This window comes from Carassius gibelio, chromosome B9 (genome assembly GCF_023724105.1).
Source record: "Carassius gibelio isolate Cgi1373 ecotype wild population from Czech Republic chromosome B9, carGib1.2-hapl.c, whole genome shotgun sequence".
NCBI lineage: Eukaryota > Metazoa > Chordata > Actinopteri > Cypriniformes > Cyprinidae > Carassius > Carassius gibelio.
The window spans coordinates 21262952-21276657 of record NC_068404.1 but is presented as its reverse complement, the minus strand read 5'-3'; positions in this window follow the sequence as shown (position 1 = coordinate 21276657).

Sequence of the window (13706 nt, the reverse complement as noted above, 5' to 3'; positions counted from 1 at the left end):
AGGCACATGACATTTTCCCTGATGCTATCACACACGATCACACCATCGCTGTGCAGATCTGTAGCGCTGCTCTTAATATTCACTCACTTGAGTGTTTGTATTAGACTCTTATTAAAAAACTTCAGCTGTTTGGGTTGAGCATTATTGCAGCCGTATTTTTTTTTGTAAAAGAAAGCAATATCCTTCTCTAATATCCTAATATCTTTAGACTGAATATTCCATCTCTGGTTTCTTTGCCGAACGATACTTCAAATAAATCTTAAAGCCATTATTTTGCAAGCTGCAAATTGTTCATCTTAAAATAGAGCTGATAAATGCTATACTCGGAAGACTAAGGGGGGAAATCACTAAGAATGAATTGCACTCACTGATTGTGTCGTTTGTTTGCATATGATGTCTGAATTGTTTGACAGAAATTATGCAAAGTATGCAGTTATGTGAAGCACCCTAAAAATTTGATGAAACATGCAATGCCCATATCTATCTATTGTTCTATCTATTTATCATTTTTGTATCCCCTGTATCTGTCTGTCGGTCTATTTATCTGTCTGTCGTTCTATCAATCTGTTTTTTTATCTCTATCGCTCTATGCATTTTTCTGTCCATTGTTCTGTTTAGTGAGTGAAAGTGACGTGACATACAGCCAAGGATGGTGACCCATACTCAGAATTTGTGCTCTGTATTTAACCCATCCAAAGTACACACACACACAGCAGTGAACACACACCTGGAGCAGTGGGCAGCCATTTATACTGCGGCGTGCAGTTGGGGGTTCAGTGCCGTGCTCAAGGGCACCTAAGTCGTGGTATTGTCGGCCCAAGATTCAAACTCACAACACTAGGGTACAATCTATCAATCTATCATTATATCAATCTACAGGTGATGGTCATATAATTAGAATATAATCAAAAAGTTTATTTATTTCACTAATTCCATTCAAAAAGTGAAACTTGTATATTATATTCATTCATTACACACAGACTGATATATTTCAAATGTTTATTTATTTTAATTTTGATGATTATAACTGACAACTAAAGAAAATCCCAAATTCAGTATCTCATAAAATTTTAATATAACTTAAGACCAATACAAAGAAAGGATTTTTAGAAATATTGGCCAACTAAACAGTATGACAATGAAAAGTATGAGCATGTACAGCACTCAATACTTAGTTGGGGCTCCTTTTGCCTGAATTATGGCAGAAATGCAGCGTGGCATGGAGTCGATCAGTCTGTGGCACTGCTCAGGTGTTATGAGAGCCCAGGTTGCTCTGATAATGGCTTTCAGCTCTTCTGCATTCTTGGGTCTGGCATATCGCATCTTCCTCTTCACAATACCCCATAGATTTTCTATGGGGTTAAGGTCAGGTGAGTTTGCTGGCCCACTGTGTGCAGGTGCCAAGTCTTGTTGGAAAATGAAATCTGCAATTTGGTCAGCAGCAGAAAGCATGAAGTGCTCTCAAAACACATTGGACCAACATCAGCAGATGACATGGCACCACAAACCATCACTGACTGTGGAAACTTTACACTGGACCTCGAGCATTGTGGATTCTGTGCCTCTCCTCTCTTCCTCCAGACTCTGGGACCCTGTTTTACAAAGGAAATATTTACTATCATCAGAAAACATAACTTTGGACCACTCCGCTGAAGTCCAGTCCTTTTTGTCTTTGATCTCATCAGGCATTATAGGAGAAACCTCAGAGATGTTAAACTGGCAAATCGAGGTGTCAAAATGCATTGAATAAAATTGTGTATTACAGAAAAACTTTTATTTCATAATATTTCCCTCCATTTTAAATTCTTATTATCCAATGAAAGGTTAGATTTTTGTGATTTAAAAAAAAAAAAAAAAAAAAGATTTTCCACAGCCTTCTTTGATCATATTTTCTAAGGGTGCCAATATTTTTTGCCATGACATCTATCTATCTATCTATCTATCTATCTATCTATCTATCTATCTATCTATCTATCTATCTATCTATCTATCTATCTATCTATCTATCTATCTATCTATCTATCTATCGTTCTGTGTATCGAACTATCTATCATTCTGTGTATCGTTCTGTGTATCGATCTATCCATCGTTCTGTGTATCGATCTATCCATCGTTCTGTCTGCTGGCCTATCTATTGGTGTATCTATATAATAAGGCAGTTTGTCATTTGTCATTTGATGATTAACTGGTGCTAGGATTGCTTAAAAATTTAACGTTTACTGCCACTAAAAAGTAATGCAACTTGCCCAGCTTATACTTTGCCTAGCATATGCTTTTATCCATTACAATAGTTGTATTTATGTTCCCTGTGTAAAGTTCATTATTTAAATGAGCAAAATGCTCTCCTTAGCTCCTCAGACAGGACAGATGAGGCTATAGGCTGATGATTGAATCTCTGTCCATGGTGCTGAAAATCTCTTTGTAGTCCAGCAATCCTCCAGATTGATTCTGCAGTTCTCCACAGGTACAGAACCACATTCTGAGCCTCATTAACTGATAGCGGCTGAGATGGAAATATCAGCAGGGAAAAGGGGATCAGCGCTCAGCCTGGAGACTGTCACACAGAGCCTCGAGCCCTGCGGATGTTAGATGTGAAGGCCTGCATGGTCTTGCTAGGACATAGTGCAAGTTGTTACTGCTACTGACCACTACTTCTTTCCGGAGGATGAAATAGCAAAGTAGGACAGTAAAGCCGATAAGACTTTGACACTTTAGAAGTTACAATGAAACACCTCTGAGTTTCTGCTAGATGAGATTTCTGGTATTAGGTCAGATGCAGAGTTAACTCAAGGCACTGCATGTTTTTCATTACTAGTCTAGTATAAGTACCTTCTTGAGCTCATTGCTTCTTTTTATAGCATATCTGTAGTTCATAGAATGCAAAGGCAACACCAAGGTACAAAGGATACCAGAACTGTCTGGGTGAATTATCCTTTTAATAAAATACATTTTTGGTTTTGAAAAAAAGGTTAATGTGATGTGTTGTTTAGAAGGGTCAATTTATAGTTAGTTGATCTCAATGGGTCTTCATTCATTTCAGTGTTTCCAGACAGAAACTATTGATTTAATTATTGTTCTTAATATACTGCATATATAATATGTGAATAAATGTATATATGACTAGTCTGCCATCATTTACTTAAATTAATGTAATTCCAAACCTGCATGACATTTTCTGTTATTTGTGGAACACCAAATAAATATTTTGAAGGCCTTTAGAGATACATCTTTCATTGTATGCAATATACCTTGGATTTATTATTTATAAATTAATAATTTTTTTTTCAATCATACTTATTATTGGTCTTATTATTTATCAATTAATCATTTAAAAAAAGCTTTTATAATCTGTAATTGAAATGCAATAACTTTTCTCTAAAATGGCCTTCCTTTTACACCAATGCCACAGTTACTGGTTAACCAATAGCCAAACGTCTATTTAGTTGTTATTTTCGCAAACTCACTTGATCAGCTCTCACTCTTAATATCCCGTTTCACTTGTTTTCCCTGCATAAACTTGGTTGCAAATCAGTAATTGGAGTTGAATTTAAACTGCACATTGGACAATCACTAAATGGATGGCCTTAAACAATGATGCATCAGCAAATATGCACAGCACTATTTGGAGTGTCTCTAGATAATTCTGTCTGAGCATTATCTCAATATTAAAATGATAAATATTGTCCTTCAGTTCAAATTGACTATTCCATCTATTCATTTAATTGTTGTTCTTAAGACCCAGATCATGCCTCTGCTGACTCCCCCACAATAGGGAGGAGGAAATCTAATCATAGGAGCTCACTGCTTCCGTTTATTAGGCCTGGAGGGGACCCGCTCCTTTGCATATTCATAACGTTGTTCACTATTGTTGTGAGGACTTAAGAGATGAGCTACAGCACACAGCACTGGGAGTACAGCCCTGTTCTACAACCCCATAAACAGTGTTCAGAGAAACAGCTAATTACCCACAGAATCAGGTCAAGCACAAGTTGTCCGAGCTGAAAACCTCTTACGCTAAGATATAATTAAAGAGTGAACTATTAACATTGAGTAAAGTTTATATTTTAGTGTAAAAAAAAAAGAGAAGCAAATGTGATGCTATCTATCAAAGGTCAGTGTAGACTTATTAGTTGATCCTAATGGATCTTTATTCATTTTAGTATTTCAAAACAGAAACTTTTAAAGGATATCTGACAGCAACTTTCAAAAGAGTCTTGAGACTAATGATGCTTTCTACTTTGGATTCGTCTTTAATCAGCCGAGATATGCTTGACCATCATGTCAAAGTTTTAGTCATTAGTCTTTGCAATAACTGATATATATAACACAGTGGATTAAAAAAAATTAATTGGAAGTCTTCCATGAAAGCTTTCAATAGATGTGATGTTTTCTGTTCAGATAAATGATTCCTGCACCTTTTCATGTTTTCCATGAATAACAAAAATGCAACCCTGTTTTCAAGTGTTTTCTAACCCCCCACCCCCCTCCCACTGTCTAAATTTCCATCCACCTTTCAATTTGGAAATACTGCCCTCTTATTCGTGTATTGAAAGAGAGCCTCTGATGGAGCACGATTGCATGTAATGACATCTCTTCATCTGAATCTCGTAGACCAATCAGAAGGTTTAAAGAGGTGGAGGTGGACTACATATTATAGGGTGTCGGAGCTGTTAGTGTTAACACACAGAATGCAAACAGCCAGGCATTACGGACAGATGTCCTGCTCCCAGAGGAGGTCATTACGCGCTGACTGAGTTAGACTTACTGCATGGAGGAAGTTTCGTGTACGGCACTCCTCCAAAGGCAGGACGAGTGGCTGACAAAAAACTGGAGTGATGTAGATTGAACACAAAAATAATGGATTACCATGATGTTAACTTTCTTGGAGGAATGTCATATGATATATCAAGATGGGTTTGAAATGTGGTAAATCCAGCTGACAGTGTAGTCCTGACCTTAAGGCATTTGAATATGACGGCAACTAATGGTGAAATTTGACAGACCACAGTAGAATATTGTGGGACTTGAAACACCTGCAGCATAATTCACCTCTTTCCCAGTTTAAGCACAGCGCTTTCCAGAACATTTCAATGACTGTTTCCTGCACTGATAATCATTTTAGGACTATAGGAGTGCTAATAGTTTGAGTTACTAAAGATGAAGACATGTCCTTTTATGTATTTTATGAAAAATGAGGATGAACATTGTATTATGGCAGACATCGCTATCACTTATTCAACAGTGGCTCCTCTGCAGCGAATGGAATGTGTGCCGTCAGAATAAGTCCAAACGGCTGATAAAAACATCACAATAATCCAATTGATGACTCCAGTCTATCAACTGAAAAAAAAAAATAATAATAATAAACAAATTCTTCATTAAAGTCTGTGTGAACCGGAGGTTGCTGCTGACTTTATTTCAGTATGGTGACGTATTACCAGCTGAAACAGGATATTGAGTAGAAGGCAAGGTTTTAATTTTTGCTCTCTTATCTTTCACTCGCAGCAAACTAACGGTTTGGGCAAATTCTGCCCCAAGCCATGGCCCAAGCCGACAAACTGAACGTCATCAGAGCAGGAGTGCCATTCTGGAGCGGAAGCAAATTATCAGATTGTGATTAAAGTTTACAAAGATAAAAAATTTTTTTTATTTTTTTATTTGTATTTTTTTTTTTTACAGAGGATTAACTTGCACGGATCAATTGTTAACCTTAAGACTAACAATGTGCACTGGATAAATATTGTACATTTTGATTTCATGCAGACTTTAAGATGTTTTAATTTCAAACCGTAAGGCCCTGTTAAAATACGAAAAACATATTATTATTATTTATTTATTATTTCAGTGAGACACATGTCTTGTTTGAATCAGGTGAGAAATATGAACAGAATAAGCACTGTTTACAGAATGGATGATGTTAAAACCAGAGGTGGGTAGAGTACCCAAAAACTTTACTCAAGTAAAAGTAAAAGTAATTCTAGAAATATTTACTCAAGTAAAAGTAAAAGTACTAGTCTTGAATAGTTACTTGAGTAAGAGTAAAAGAGTATCGGATAAAAAAATCTACTTAATTAGTTAGTTAATAGTTACTTTGGGTCTTATATACGGAGCCTATTTTTATTTAGATATATAGATAAAATGTATGTAATGTATGTGTGTGTGTCTAAATGTATATATTTCATCAGTCTTTACTCCAATTTATGTAACTTATTATAAAACCCTGTCTGTTTACTTACGTATCAAATATAGGTGTCATGCCATAACGTATTTTTAATACGACTGACTTTATATTAAATGTGAATTTAACATTGAAAGTTAATGTGATATAAATATTGCTACTAATCTTTCATTGTTCAAAACAGAGCAAATAACATTTACATTATTAAAGATCATTTTCACTGACAGTGTAGATTTCAATCACTCTCAGAAACTCCCATTAAAATCACTGAAACTGTTAACACTGTGAAATCAATATCTTAATCATAGATTCGTACACACATCTGCACTTTGTTGTTTCTGACGAGAGAATTCGCCAGAAAGAGGTATTCAGTCAGTGAGCGAGTGAAGGAAGCACCGACATTTCAGCGATGACTCATCGGAACACCTCTGATTGGCCATTGCATTCAAAAGCTCAACAGAACCGTGTGTGATTGGTTAATGTGCAGCGCTGTAAAAACGCGTCTGTCTCTGGCTCAGCGCCAGCAAGCGATCACAGATCTGAATTTAGCAGCTGATGATATGACTCGCTGAACATACTCGCACCGGTGTGATTCTATTAAAATTAATAAAATCTTAGTCGGTAATTTTTTGTCTTTTGGAAGCTGCATTCAACTTGACTCCCCTCGGTTATAAGCCACACACGTACAACAAACTAATGTCACAGTGGTATTGTGTACTGTAATCGAATGTAGCCCAAGATATTACCTGTTAAACAGTAGACAGCACACGCGTTCATTTAATAAGGATCTCCATCGCAAGCAAATAATAGCCTTTGCAGATTTGCTTTCAATTCAGTGCAGTAACATAGCCCCGTTTTCAACGCTGCTGATGATCTTAAAGGGGGGGTGAAATGCTATTTCATGCATACTGAGTTTTTTTTTTTTTAACACTGTTAAAGAGTTGGATTCCCATGCTAAACATGGACAAAGTTTCAAAAATTAAGTTGTACATTTGAAGGAGTATTTTTGTTCCAAAAAAACCTCTTCCGGTTTGTCACAAGTTTCGGAAAGTTTTTTTCGAGTATGGCTCTGTGTGACGTTAGATGGAGCGGAATTTCCTTATATGGGTCCTAAGGGCACTTCTGCCGGAAGAGCGCGCGCTCCAGTATAGCAGAGCAGAGAGAGGCTGAGCACAGCCTGATCAGAGCGAGAGCGTCGCGAAAAGTCACAAAAGAAGTGTGTTTTTGGTTGCCAGGGCAAGACAACCCTGCACAGATTACCAAAAGAGAAACAGCATTAAGGGACCAGTGGATGGAGTTTATTTTTACAGAGCATCAGCGGAGTTGTGCAAGTGTTTTTGTTTGTTCCCTGCATTTCGGATTGCACATCGTTTATTTCTTAAGGATAATGCAGTCCCAACGGAAAAGGGTCACGATTGTGTGTTGGAACCACATGCGGTGAGTAAAACTGCTTCAAATATCTCTGTGTTGTTAACTTAGCTATCAGAGCGTAAGCACATCAAGTAAACAACATGCGATGTTGTCATCAAACTGCACTTTCCACATGTACAGCTTAAAAAAAAAAAAAAAAAAAAAAAAAAAAGACGACATAAAGTGGAACTTAGTCATTTTCAAAAACCGCTAAGCAAATATATACAGTTTCAGTACATACCACATAGCATACCGCCTTTCTTTGCTGATGCTGCTCTTGTTAAATTTCAGCCTCTGGATCTGTGTCACAGCTTCCACATGCTCTCAACTCAAAAGCCTACTGGCGCTCATGATTCTTTAGCTCCGCCCACACGTCACGCCTCTAGGAGCTCGTGTTTTTCCGGGAAAAATCGGTACAGACTATCTTTCTCTTATAAATATAATAAAAATAAAGACTTTTTGGAGTTATGAAGGATGCAGTACTACTCTATAGGTACTCAAGATTAACAGGATATTGAGTGAAAACGAGCATTTCACCCCCCCTTTAAACGTTACAACTCTGCGTGAACCGCGTCAGACGCTCAGCGCGTGCGGCAGGCAACTGAACGACTCATTCAAACTGATTCATGAACCAATTCACTCGTTTGCCAATTGGTTTGATCAAGCCTTTGAACAGAGTTGACTCAAAAGAATGAATCATTCGCGAATGGGCATCGCTCATTGTCCAGAGAAAAGTAGACGGCGCGTTTGGAATAAACTGAAGCATTTATAACATTTATTGCATTAAGATAAAGTAACGAGAGGAGCGTCGCCCACAGTAACGAAGTAAAAGTACAGATTTTTCTCAAAAAATTTACTCAAGTAAGAGTATAAACTACCCATCTTTAAATATACTCCGAAAAGTATTAGTTACCCCGAAAAATTACTCAAGTAAATGTAACGAAGTAAATGTAACTCGTTAGTACCCACCTCTGGTTAAAACACCTTAAAAGGATAATCAGATTCCCATTTTCCACAAGTTAATATGGTTTTTTAGGGTCTCAATGAAAAGTCTCAATGGTAGTGTAAAACAACACACTTTTAACCTGTCAAAAACAGCTCTGTTCACAGCAAGCTGTAAAGGTGCATGTCCCTATAAACAACAACAAAACACCTCAGTTGCTTAGGAGTCTACTGGTCTACTCTTGATTGAGTGTGGAAACAATGGCAGACTGATGACAGCTCACTCAGGGAGGGTCAAAAGTAAAACGCCAGTGTCAATCAACAATCGTGGGAGGAGCCTTGGCCTTGTGTGACAGCACACAGACGAGAATCTGAGAACGGCTTGATTTATCAAGAAAACTTGCAAAACAACACTGGGTGGATTTTTATCATCATAGGGTGGTTGTGTACACACTGCCAACACAGATTTCAGTTCAAACAACATGTTAAAGTCAGTTTTGTATCCGATGTCCACTTTAATGATACAGTAGATTTGTTTCTTAAAAACATGCATGCAACAAGATTCAGATAAACACATTTTGAAATTAAATGACTGGATCAGCTTGAAGATTTAACCAGTCTAAAATGATATTTAAAGTAAAAAAAAATATTGAAATTGCATTAAAATATTCCCTTTTTACGCTATCTTTAGTTGTGGCCTTAAATTGGCCTTAGAGAAAGAGGTAATACGGTGTCTAAAAAAGAATCCAAATTTGTCCAGATTTGTCTTTATTCTCCCGTGTCCACTGCAGTAAAGTGGTAGTTTGTGAGTCTGGGAGAGATATCGTGTCCCATGGGACACAGAAGTTCACTACAGAGCCAACCAATTACTGTATGTAGCTTAAACTTTGGGCTGAATACAAATGCAGTCTGTTCTTTGCTGTCACTTCACTGACTGCTGAAGCCCTTTAACAGTGTGGAAACTGACAGCCTGTCAATTTTTGCTGTATCCTTAAACAAAACATACAGCTGCAAATCCCTCCATATCGCTTCCATCCTTATCATCTCAATTTGCAGTAGTTAAACATGAATAGATCTGACTTTATTTCCACACTTTTTCGTTTTGCTTGTGTTCTGTCAGTTGCTCGTGTCTTTATATTTTACTCGGTTGTAAGAATATACCATTTGTGATTACTCATCAAACTGACTTCAGACATCTCATTGTGTGTATAAAAATATACATTTACGTGGTGTAGTTTTCAGTGCATGAGAGTCAGAGAACCCTGTGATGGTCTTATTTGCATCTTGCAGTCATACAGTGGTTGTGTATGACAGCGGTGTATTCCTCAGGGGGAGGTAATCACCTGACTGATAGAACAGCTCTGCGTGCATCTTTCTTCCCCTTGTTGTACCGTGATGATAAAGAATTAAGCAGTCTTTCATGCAGACTTTGATGTCTCCAGCATCTTAATCTGGCTCTCGCCTTGTGTGTGCTTTGGATGTTAAATATTTATTTTATTTGTAATGCCGGTGTCATATCTTCAGGGCATGTGGTCACATTCAGATGTTAATATTTGGTTTATTTTAATATTTGATTTGAAGTGAAAATAACTAGTGGATCTAATTAAAATTAGGGATGCACTATATATTGGTGTCATCCTTAACAAAGCCAAAATATACGGGAATATATTGGAAACTTTAATGCAATATATATTTAAAAAAAATTTCCATATATGGGAAACTGGCACTTATATTTTTCAGTATACTGGAATAGGTGCATGGACCATCTTCACATATAGCTGTGCTAATAGAAACACTCAATTCATTTTTTCTTTTATGAGTTAACACGTGGGTTGACATACTTATAAATCTCACTTTATTGTTTACATAGGTACACATTTCATGCAATAAAATATGTGTGATGATGATATATAACAATATTTACTGAAAACACCAATATTTGGATTTTTAGTCTTGTTGAAAACTTACAATATAAGTAAATTCATTGTAAAGTCTAATATTACTACTAATTGTTTAATATTGATCAAATCTCAAAAATAATATTATTATTCCTTTATTTATCCAGGTAAACTGTTTGAGAACCACTTCTCACTTACAAACATGACCTGGCCAAGGGGCTACAGGAATAAATAGGCACATACTGTACAACTGTACATAGTCAAACACAAGAAGAGAAACCAATGATGGAGTCGCCCGGATATGAAGTGAGGGCCACTCCAGTTTATATAGGTCACAATGATGAGTTTGAAAGGGTGCATTAGTGGCAAAACGTTTATATATACATTTTATATATACATTTTTCTGTAGGCCTATTTTAATGTTGTGATGCCCAAAATCAATTGTAGTATTTAAAATGACTAATTTTCTTTTAAAATGTTTATTTTTTATTTTTTATTCTTTATTTTATTCTAATAAAATTGCACTGTTGATGATTTATCAGTTATTGACAATATAATAAGTATTAAATAATTATCAGCCCATCTTCATTGACTAGAATGTTAACATAGAACATCTTTAATTAAAATGTATTTCTGTTGGTCTGAGGGCATTTTATTGGCTTATTGATGCAAAATGATGGTTTTATTCCTGATATCTTTCTTGGTATAATACCAGTCTTTTTGAAAATAAACTGAAAAACTAATATTTTAAAAAGGTCACATTGACAGATTGCACTTACACTGTATGTCATGTTTACCTGGAGAATTCAATAATGTGCCCAAGGTCAACATTGCAGTGATTACTTAGAGCTCCGGATTAACCAAGCACATTAATACATGCTTGAAACATTAAATTCTTTTAAAAACGAGAAGAAGTTTGAGAAGGACGTCATATAGATATGGAATCAAGACCCTGTTCCTCTGAACACCATTCCAGAAAGTTCCATTGACGGTCACTGCTAACCAACCGTGCACAGTGCCTCTTTTGACTTTAAGTGATTGTGGGTTATTTGTTGGACGTGACAAATGGCCTGGACTGAAACTGGGTCCCAGCAACACATAATGGGGGGCTACAGTGGCGCAGAGGAATGAACAGAGGTGCCTTTGACTGTTGACCCTGACAGCACAGGGTAATAGAGGTGGCGACGGTTGTGCCAAGGGAAGATAGCCTGGACTACAGCTCTGTCGCATGAAATAAAATGAAAAAATGAAAATAAAATTCACAAAGGATGGTGCAACATGCTATATTTTGTCTGTACTCTCAGATTACGGACGACTTCATTCATCGGCCTCAGCTGCACCTAGAGGCACACTAGATGTCAGTCATGGAAAATGAGTAATTGATTTAGTATTAAAATCAATATTACACACATAAACATGTAATTGAATGTCCTAGGGGTGTTTGCTTCATAATCGGCAGCATAAACCGCCACATCAATCAATCGTGATGAAACGCAGGGATGTTTTCGCAAACAAATCAGCCCCGTGTCAAAAAGTCACATGGTCTGTATATTTTCTCCTGTTTCTGGCAACAGCAGTGAATGTTATAATTTGATGTGTTTTTCTTGAATTTTCTGCTTAGGAAAGACAAAAGGTTGGCAGAGGTCACGTGGCAGACAAAGTCAATATAAAAGCAGATCAGTAGAGGGAAGCAAACAACGGCAAGCAATCTCAAATCGACATTCTCTGGGATGAGGGAATTATCACACAGAAATTATGACCAGTAATAACATACACAGCCAGACAGATACGCACACACTTCGCTGTGTTAGCTTTCCATTACGATGCTTACTAATAGTGTTTGTTTGGAAGTGATTGATATTTTATCGCCAGCTTTGACTTAATCAGAAAGTGTAGAGCTCCAGGTAATGTGCTGTATACTGATAATAATTCATACACTAGAGCTGTCAATCAGTAAGTTAACTTAAATAAAGAGGCTTGTTTGGGTGTTTGCTTGGCCTGCTTTTGCTTTGTCCTTCAATATTGGTCATAAAATGGGTGGATTTCTATTTAATCAGATTATACATACACTGCTTTTAATTTCTGTTAGGGTTGGACAAATTTTTAAAATGTCTTCTTGGGTTGGAATGTCAGTGGCCCTGTACCACAGAAAGTTGAACTGAAATTAGGCTAACACGTTATCTTTAGATATTTAGGTCCTCTTTAGATATTCTGTTGACTATAAGTAACTTAAGTAACTAGCTACATATCAACTACCAGTAGTTAGAGTATTAGCAACTTTGTAAGTACCTAGGCTACCAGTCTACTGATACTCTGTAATGATAGATAGTTGACATGTAGTCGCAAAGTTACTTAAAGTTAGCAGAATTTATAAAAGGGACAATTAAAATAAAAATTTGATTAGAAATTACAGGAAGTGGTATTTACAGAATTATAATTCAACTGGTGATGAAATTAAATGATCGTAAATGGCTGAATATACTATATATATATATATATATATATATATATATATATATATATATATATATATATATATATATATATATATATATTATAAGCTCTTGCTAATGAATCTCAATATTATATAAAAGTCTGCATAAACTATATCCATAATTTTTATTGTATCTGGGATTTTACAGATCTGTTTGTTTGTCAAAAGTTTTTTTTTTTTTACTTTCAAAATGTGTACGTTTGTTTTTAGCCAAGCCTTTCTTTTCTTATTAAAACCGTCTATTTTTTAATTATTTGGTTACACTTTATTTTGACAGTCCACTTTAGACACTTTTGACATACTTGAAAAGTGTCTCACAGTCAGTATGTCGTATGTTGTGGACTCGTAAGAATAACGTGTCAGAAGTTTGCCACAGCCATATAACCTTGCAGCCTGGTCTGAACCTGAATGGGAGACCTCCTGGGAAAACTACTGTGTTCCTGTAGCTCAAGTGGTGACGCATTGCGTTAGCAAGCGCAAGGTTGGGAGTTTGAATCCCAGGGAACACATGTTAGGAGAAAATTGTTAGCTTGAATGCAATGTAAGTCGCTTTGGATAAAAGCGTCTGCAAAATTTATAATTTAAAACTAGGTTGCTGTTGGAAGAGGCCAGCAGGGGGTGCTCACCCTGTGGTTTGAGTGTATAAAAGCCAAGAATCCATAATGGACTCATCAGCTGTCATGTGCTCTGCTTGAATTATTCTCTTTGGTGCTAATTAGACATTCCTAGCATTTGTGATCACAGAAAGCTCACCATTGCGTGTGGTTGACACTGACACGGTTCT